At 34.2% G+C, this 9,462-nt stretch overlaps 1 long non-coding RNA gene across 1 annotated transcript; it reads right to left on the reverse strand.

Annotated features, from left to right (window-relative positions):
- Positions 1 to 2,776: 2,776 nt before the first annotated feature.
- Positions 2,777 to 3,340, reverse strand: LOC110926087. Its single transcript, XR_002584970.1, has 3 exons — positions 3,261 to 3,340; positions 2,907 to 2,996; positions 2,777 to 2,828 (listed from the first exon to the last, which is right to left on the reverse strand). It is a non-coding gene; the product is annotated as an uncharacterized LOC110926087 (long non-coding RNA).
- Positions 3,341 to 9,462: the final 6,122 nt, after the last annotated feature.

A 9,462-nucleotide genomic window follows, 5' to 3' on the forward strand; every position in this document is an offset into this window, starting at 1 on the left:
TGACAAATTGTTTAGTATTTGAAACCTTCGGTAATTGTCTTGCATTTGTTTCGAATTCGTAAATTGTCGAGTGATGATAAAATTTGACTTTGCGAAATGGTTATGTGCACTTATGCCTTATCGTAGGTTAGGATTTACATGTCCGAGGTAACGAAGTGCATTACGGTCCGTTGTCTATGACGTCGATAGCAATTGGCACCTAAGCTTCGTGATAGTAATCCGTTAATCACTATATGCAATTGAATCAAGTTAAAACATGTAAGAACCCTAGGTCTTGCAATAATTGAACCGGGTGTGGAACTTGTCTCTAATTCTTGTTTTAATCATTTAGTAATTTAGTTGCAATTTTAGTTAATCACAAGTGTTTTAGTAAAAACCAAATATCGGTTCACTCCGATTCATTTCCAACCAAATAAATTTATAAAAAAAATAGCAAACTTCATAATCACATTGTACATTTTTGTAAATAGTCTAACTAATCGAACGGGCCGTGCGATACTGACCACATGCTCTTCGTGGATACGATACCCAACTTACCCTAGCTACCTAGGTTTAATTGGGTTTTTGACTGATCGGGACGACACGGTCACGTCAAAATGGCGCCGCTGTCGGGGAGCTAGTGCGCTTAGTATTTCATTGCTTGTTCGATTTTAGTTTAGTTTTTTTTTCTTTCTTTCTTGTATATTCGTGATTTTACTTTGGGTGGTCGAGCTTGTTTGTGCAGGTAGATGTTTTGCAGGTACCATCTTTCAATATGAATTGGGTAGATGATGATCCGTGTGAGTGTTGCGGAAGCGGAGAGCATTATTTAGAAGATTGTTCTGTTTTCCACGCAAAAGTTCAAGCCAACAGGGAGCGGGAAGACTATCTTAGCGGATTATATGATTATAGGAGGGCGGATTATGAAGATTTCAGTGGTCCATCCTCATATTATCCATATGATAATCCACCACCACCACATTATCAAGAATACTACCACGAACCCGAATTGCCACGTTTCTCGAGTTACCGGGAGGAGTATGATGATTGTTATAATGAATACTCTCAACCAGCATCCGAGGAACCTCAAGATTCAATAAGTTCCAAGCTCGATGCCATCATGAATGCTATGAGTGCTCTTACTAATTCACATCATGAAGACTAACATGCCTATTCCAGCTACTATGGCAGCTCCAGCTGCAGCAGCACCATAAGCAGAACCCTATGCATCGGCTTAACGAACCTCCATAGCACGTGCCGATGATCTTGACACATGTTGACTATGAATCGTCCCAGAATCATCCAAATGCAACTTTAGTACATGTTATATTCACCATAAACATTTTCTTCATACATCCATCATGTCTCGCCTGTAATAAAAAATAAAAAATTATATATAAGGATAATAGAATAAAAAATAGTTTTACTATCCATTTAAAAATGCTGGATAGAAGATAACTGGAATAGAAATTAGATCGAGACTGCCAACCACTGATCTCAGCCACTGAATTTTACTCTTTCCTTCCTTTCCTCCACTATAATTACATATTATTAACTCAAGTGAGCTCTCAAACATAGCATGGTAAACCTAACATGTACAACAATGAACAATATACAAAATTCATCCCAAAGGATCTGATCTTACACCAAACAAAAACAAGAAAAATATTGGCATTTGAAGCACAAAAATTCCTCTTTAATCCGGATTGCTACCTGTAATTATTTATATACAAAATTTCTTATTTAATCCACATTAGCAAATAACGCAATGCATATGCAATACCTATACTAAATGAACAATGATTAAATATATGATGATTACATAAAAAATAAACGCATCAATGTACTAACATCAGTTTACATAACAAAATGTTCATTTTTATTTCCAGTCAAATTATCTTAAAACTAACTCTTTTTTTCTTGTATATAAGTTAATTAATGAAGAGGTTAAAAGAGTCAGGAACATATTGTTGAATTCATGTTAATGAACTCTGTTTTTGTATCCAATGGTTTTCAGGTCTAGTAATTTAACGTGTTTGAGATGTTTAATTTGTATTTGATGATTTGATGATACAATATCAATCCACAGTTCAAGATCATGTGTATAAAAAAATCAAAATAAAATAAATTCACAGTTCAAGAGCTTACTTTATGTACACTGTTTGACCAAAGTCAAACTACTGTTTTAAAAAACAAACCACTGTTTTCTCCACAAAACACTGTTTTAACCCAACAGTGTTTTGAAACCACTGTTTAACCTAACAGTCGTTTCGAAACATTGTTTAACCCAACAGTGGTTTCAAACACTGTTTAACCTAACTATGGTTTCAAAACACTGTTTAACCGAACAGTCGTTTCAAAAGTGGTTTCAAAACACTGTTTTAACTCAACAGTGGTTTTAACCCAATAGTCATTTCAAATGAGCTTAGGGTGTGAAGATCACTTGAATATATAAAATTGTACACTTAACAAATACCTTTATACATGGCAATCCAGCTTCAATGAACCATTGGAGTCAGGCATGCCTGCTGATGAATAAAAACATCATATGAAAGAAAAATGAATATATGAGAGAAAAGAAAAGGTAGATAACATCCTCAGCAAATGTCATGCAACTCAAACTCACTATGTATTGTGATTACCTTTTTACTCGCAGCATCTTCAGCCTGTTGAACTAAAGACATTCCTTCAACAGTAACATGCTGGTACCCAAGAAACAAACATTTTCAGCACTGCAATAAAAGCGTATGTAGACTTCTTAGTGGTACCTACTTAAACATATTAGCAATAGGGATCGATCCTTTAGAAATTTTGGAGAAGCGCCTAAACATCCTCGTTAAATCTTCCACCTGTTTGTGGTAAATACGATAATGAAATCGATGATATTATACTAAAATGCAAAATCCTTAACGTGAAAATCATTATACCTTATCATCTTGAAGCAAAGTGCGACATCCAGAATGCTCTTTTTCTAGCAATTGACTGTTATATATATCCAGCAACTCATTTTGCACATTCTATATAAGTAAACAACAAAGCATAATTGTAAATCAAAACTGAAGCAATTGAATGCCATTATAAGTGCAAGGATCTCAAGGGATTAAAGACAATAATACATATGATCTCTTATGGTTTAAAAAATGATTGTGAAAACTACAGCCGAATCACCAAATTATTACATAAGACCAGTAACCGTATTCCTATCATTATCTAGTTGCGATAACCTCAAAATTCATATGCCGCATACTTTTGCAACTTTGACCTATATCGGAAATACTAACCTCTAAGAGTTTTGGTTCACTGCTTGTGTGCAAATAGTTTAAGACCCTCTCTTTTTCCTTCTTCAAACAATCCTCAGCCTGTGCTCCATAAAAGAAGCAAATCAAACAAGATGAAACTAATACATTATATGATATGTATACCAACAGTGACAAGAATGCCAGCCGTAACAACAGTAACTATTATCAATAGATGTTAAATGAGAGCACAGTAATGAATAAAACAGGATTTGGGTTAAAACAGGTAACTATTTATACGTTGAGCCAGCCTGTAAACAGATTTTTCAACTTTATGAAAATATGAAGTTCTAAATGTTACAAAAATAATCTGGCTGATCAACTTAGTGGGTTTTATGAACTCGTTTTGACCCATCTAAACCATAATCGACCTAATTTGTAGTAAATGGACCAAAACTGCCAACTATGCATGTTCACACAAGTTTATAAACCAACAGGTCTAAGAAATTTCAAAACACAAACATTTAATTAGCATCTTTTCCAAGTTATCTATTAGTACTTCAATTCTTATTAAAGAACACTCACATTTTCATTTTAAAGAAAGACTTTAAGAAAACATAAATTGTACCATCTGTCGATCCCAGGACAAAGAAGCTGAATTTGCAGTTGATGATGCTTGCGATGCTCTTGTAGTAGACCCTACAAAGTTCAATTTCATTAAACAAAAAAGAGTTAAAAATGATGACATTCACATCAAAACCTATAATACTCAATCTTGTTTGTTTATAGTTATAAAATCATGCACTATAAAAACAAATACGCTAATGAGAAGCATAGTTGTCAAAAGCACACAAGGGGCGCGCCTAAGCACAGAAGCGCACTGCAACTTGAAAGCCCACCATTTACTCGTTTACGTGCTTAAGCGCAAAATTTAGGTAGTTTTTCGGCTAAAACGGCTAAATATCGATCGCAAAGGAAAAAAAACCTATGATTAAGGTTGGAATCAGCCTAAAACACTTAAAAAGATATTCTATACCATGCGCCTAGTTAAAAAAAAGCCTTCGCTTTTTAGTATTAACAGGTTTAGGTCAGTTTCGGGTTGAACATGAGAACCCCTTTAGCTAGTAGCTTCTGTTCGTGTCAAACCGTTGATCCATTAGCGAAGAAAAATAAACACCCGAAACATTATCATACAACCGTATCTTAATATTTACAAATGAAAACTTCACTTCATTCATTCTAAAGTTATTCGCAAATTATCTTACATCATGTGTACATTGCAGTAAGTGGTGATTCGGCATGAAACAACCCATTTATTAAGCAAATTGAAATAAGCTGAGAAATTAATGGAAGACTACAAGCTATAACAGTTTACTATTTCAGTCATAAACTTCCATCTTGAATATGGTATGTATGACATTCTTACCTTTGAGATGTTCCAACCCATTTTTGCCACAAACATAGGTTGACTTGGCCGAGAACGCATCCACAATGGCAACACATTGACCGATTGAAATGTAAAAGGGAGCCCACTCACATCACCATCACGATTGTGTTGCCAAGGACCAAATCACAAACATAATTCCACGGATCTCAATTCAGTTTAGGTCCGGGTTCTAAACTTAAAGCAGAGCTACATTGAAGTAATTGAAAATATTAAATTATGAAAGTTTAGCGGTTTATCTAAAATTTCTAATAATTAAATAGGTGATTAAAATGAAACAACCAACTAAAAAGAGGAATCACATCATTACTTATTAACATAGTACTAAAAATGAAAATTAAAAATAACCTTAAATAACATGTATGAATATATCCATAATAACATATACATACTGCCACTTAATAAATCAAGAACGTTTAAGAAAATAGTTATGGAATACTTAAATCAATCAAATTAGAAGCATTATTCACTGTTGATTTTGTTGAATCTCCCACTTGCATGTCTAAATTCTGAAGTTAATTCAAGATATAACAAATTAGAAGCATTATTCACTGTTGATATAACAGCATAATCAAAACCATCAATTACCTAACAACTACAAAAATCCCCAAATAACAAACCCCAAAACCCTAACACTTTCACCAACAACAATCCACAAAACAAATCAATATTTTCCCAGTCAAAATACATCAACATGCTACAAACGCACAAATTTACAGTGATCAGTTAACATAAAAGAAGGAAAAACTTACAATCAATTAGGGTTTCGTTTCGTTCTTTTTTTCAATTTGTGACCTGATTATGATGATTACAATAGTTCAAATATATGATTTCTTAATTTACAAATCAAATAAAGGTTAATGATAAATAAAAGAATATGAGATATTACATACCTTCAAAAATGACATGGCTTTTGGACTCAAATACAAAGACAGCTCCTATGATCTTGAATAACAACAAAACAAAAGCTGATGTAAAGCATCAATTATTCTAGTGTTTCAATAAATAAAATGAGCTGAAGAAAATGAGCGAAACAACAATAAAATAAAAATCCTTACAGATTAGTCACCATAACAATCAGAAAAGATCTAGAAACATCGTACCTGAATGAAATGAGATCGAAACAACAATAAAATAAAATCAAGATTTACCAACAAATACAATATATGAAGAATCATCGTACCTGAATGAAATGAGATCTAGAAACGGATCGAACCATTAACCGAATCAGAAAAATCGAACGATTAACCAAATCATATGAATCGAACGATTAAATATAATAATCAAAGCACAAGTTAGAGATTACCGTCGAGTATAAAGGCTTGAAAGCCGATGATTGATGATTGAAACGCTGGAGAAGTTCGTCGCCGATGATCTTCAGAGAGAAAGAGTGTTTAGGGTTTGGGTTAATTGTGAGAAAGAAGAATAAGAAAAGGGAAAATAAAGGGGATGGTACTGTTGGGCGGGAAAAAGGAAAAAAATGATGCCCTAATCAAGTGACACGTAGCCCAAATCACCTTTCATTTATTATATATAATAGATACGTAAAAAATTATAAGTTTGTTGTGAATTGGTGAATTGTAACTAATTATCTATAATTTTGTTAAAACCTTAGGGATTTAAGTGTAATAAGTTTAGGGGCTAAAAAATAAATAGTGTTTAAAAGACCAAACTACACTCATTTTAGGGGTCTTTCTATAAATAAAGTGGGGGAAAAGTTCTTATTTTTTGGGTATCTTAAAATACCCCCCACTCATGTATTATAATATAGTATAGATGGTCACATAACCAGGCTTGATTGGATTCTAAGGTTGACCGAACGGGTCAGAATCGGAAGTCAAAACAGAAGTCAAACTGTTTGACTTTCGACTTGGAATTGAAAGCTAAACTAATTATGACGAGTTAGACATGATCAAACAAGCCTTATAATGTTATATAAATTGTTATAATGTTAAAACTTATAGTTTAATGCTTAAAAGTCCATTCGTCGTAATTTGCAAAATCTGTGTTTTTTACTTTTATTTTATACATGTTTGACTCGTCATTTTGCCTACTAAGCGTGATGATGTAACACCTCGTAAAATCATACCCAATAAAATAAGACACGTGTCATGTGGGACAAACGTGTCAGGAACCCGGATCAAATAAAGATGTATGGTAGGATTTAAAAAGGGCATCATTTATTAAAATACCTCTGAACGACCAAGGGCGACATGTTATTAAAATACCTCTGAGCGACCCAAGTCATAAATCCCAAGACCTTAAAATCGCTATGATAAACATCTAATGTTAACTGGTTGTTCCTGAATAAATAAATTCCATCCTCATATGGAAAATGGGTTCCTTTTCAATGTTACTACAAATAAGAACTTAGATTCTTGATTTAAAAGAATTAATCTTGAGGTAATGCTTGATCAAACAAGAATTCTTGAGATTTCCGTCAAATTAACCTTCCACAAAGTGCCAAAACATGTAAGAGCATGCTAAGCATGCAAGTCCTGAGTCATTGGTCCCACAACTGAAAGGAAATGCAGGAGATTCGGACTTGTAGAGTTACATGGTCAATGCTTGGATGTTTGCAAAATTTTTGGCTTCCGGCCATCGGTTACGGATCGTATGGCTTTAAGCTTACGGTCCGTAAAGAGCATGTCTGGTCGATTTCAGCAAGGGTCGGTTACGGACCGCAACCGTTCAAACATACGGTCCGCAAGAGCAGCATACGGACCGCAAGAGCTTAGGCTTACGGTCCGTAAGCCTGTCGCTGGCAGCAGAAAATGGACAGCTGCCTGTTCAGCCTGTTGCACCGCCTTAGTATTGTAGTTTTCAAAATCAGGGGCTTGCTAGGCAGTATATAGCCACATAGGGGCACCTGGGATCATCTTGCAACCTTAGTAGACTAATTTGGCATCATCTTGTGACATCTTGGTCACTATATAAAGGAGTGAATATTGCAACATTTGATGATTCCTTTTTGCAACTCACTTGGAGCATATTGGGAGCTTCTCTGGGCAGCAACCACCTTCTCCTAGGATCCCTAAGCATAATTAGGACTCTTGTAAGTGTCCTTAATCCCTTATTAGTTTAGTTTTGCTTAGTATTTAGCTAAAAGTCAAACCGTCGTAATTAAGGTTTGACTTCGAGATTAAACAATAATTACTCAGTCTAATCTCGAATTAAAAATACCTATAAGTAGGTAATTATGTGCGTAACAAACCCTTAAAAGGGTATTTCTATATTCCCACTCTAACTATGTTAATTGTCGAGTCAAAGCTTACTTTAAAAAGTCAACAGAATGCTTATTTTGAAATTAACGCATAATTAGCAATGTAGGATACATGCAACCTGTTTGATCATTAATATAACTTGGTAATTAATGTAAGAACATGTCCCAACATGTTCAACTCGACAATTTTCAGTTTAGGCTCGGCTTGGAGCCGAAAGTCACATAGTTTGACTTATGCTTTGACTTTCAGTTCTGACCCGTTTAAGCCAAGTTTAGGATTGCCTTAGAGCTTCTTTTGGACCTATTTGCATGTTAGTATAACCCTCTGTGATTATACAACTTGGTTCATTAGATATCCTATTCGCATGCATGTTTCCGTTAAATGCTTATATGTTGACCATTATGCCCAAATGACCTTAAAATGTGATTTTAAAAAAAATATAAAAGGGTGGACACCTTAGCTATTGACTTATAAGCTTGCACCTAAAATTTGAGATCAGTTGGAGGTGTAGATTAAGAGTTATGCTCATTAGCGTAATTAGAAGCTTCCTTTGTAATTAAATGGCGTAAATTGCATATAGCCTATCTAAACCCAAATTTTTATATGAAACTTTATACCTACTATTATAAAATAATATTTTGGGCTTTTTAAAGATTTTTATTAAATTTTTGGCTGAGCATAACTTAGTGTTCTAAGCTTTATTCGGCTAATGCCGGTTTTGCCCTTTTGAACTATAAAATGAGTTTTATAAATCCTATTGACCCCAAACCTTTTTCTACTGATCTAATGTATTAAATAAAGTATTTTGAGCCTTCTGGAATTTAAAAATATCAGCTTTCTATACAAAACCCGGAAATGGCTCCAAATCGCCTTTTTAAGCGTTTTTAGCACATAAGTATATACTACAACCTTTTTAAGCATATGGGGTTGAAACTTACTGATGTAGTCAGTAAATTTTTATAATCCAACAGTAGGCAAATATTTAAAACTCATAATTTCCAGTTTAGACCTTTTTAAGCCTATGTGAAATTACCAAAATGCCCTTGAGATGCATAGTTTGGTTATAAGTGATAAATTTCACATATAAGTTATACCCTACTGATGTAACTTAGTAAATTAAGTATTTTACTGATTTAATCAGACCTATAACTCAGATTACTATTTAACCCTTTTACACCCTTTAAAATGACCAAAATGCCCTTACGAGGCATAGTTTGGGTTTAAAACCATTTGGGGCGTAATGGAAGGTATCTTACTGATATCACAACATGTTTAAGGCATATTAACTTAAGAAACTTGTATAGGATTCATATGGTCACCCGTTACGCACTTTCGCGTTCGGATCGGCTTATGTAACTAGTTTACCCATTTTAGCCTAAACGGGTCAAACCATATCATTTCTGTCTCAAAATCCAGAATGTGATTAGGTTACCCATATTAAACAAGTATGCAAGCTTGTCGGGTCAAAACCACATTCTAAAACGGTCTCGCCGTATCGTGCGTTTAAAACCGTAATCTTCATGTAAAACTAACCGGTCTAAGCTTAGGCTGAATTAAAAGACCCGTTTGAATTCTAATA

This window comes from Helianthus annuus, chromosome 17 (assembly GCF_002127325.2).
Source record: "Helianthus annuus cultivar XRQ/B chromosome 17, HanXRQr2.0-SUNRISE, whole genome shotgun sequence".
NCBI lineage: Eukaryota > Viridiplantae > Streptophyta > Magnoliopsida > Asterales > Asteraceae > Helianthus > Helianthus annuus.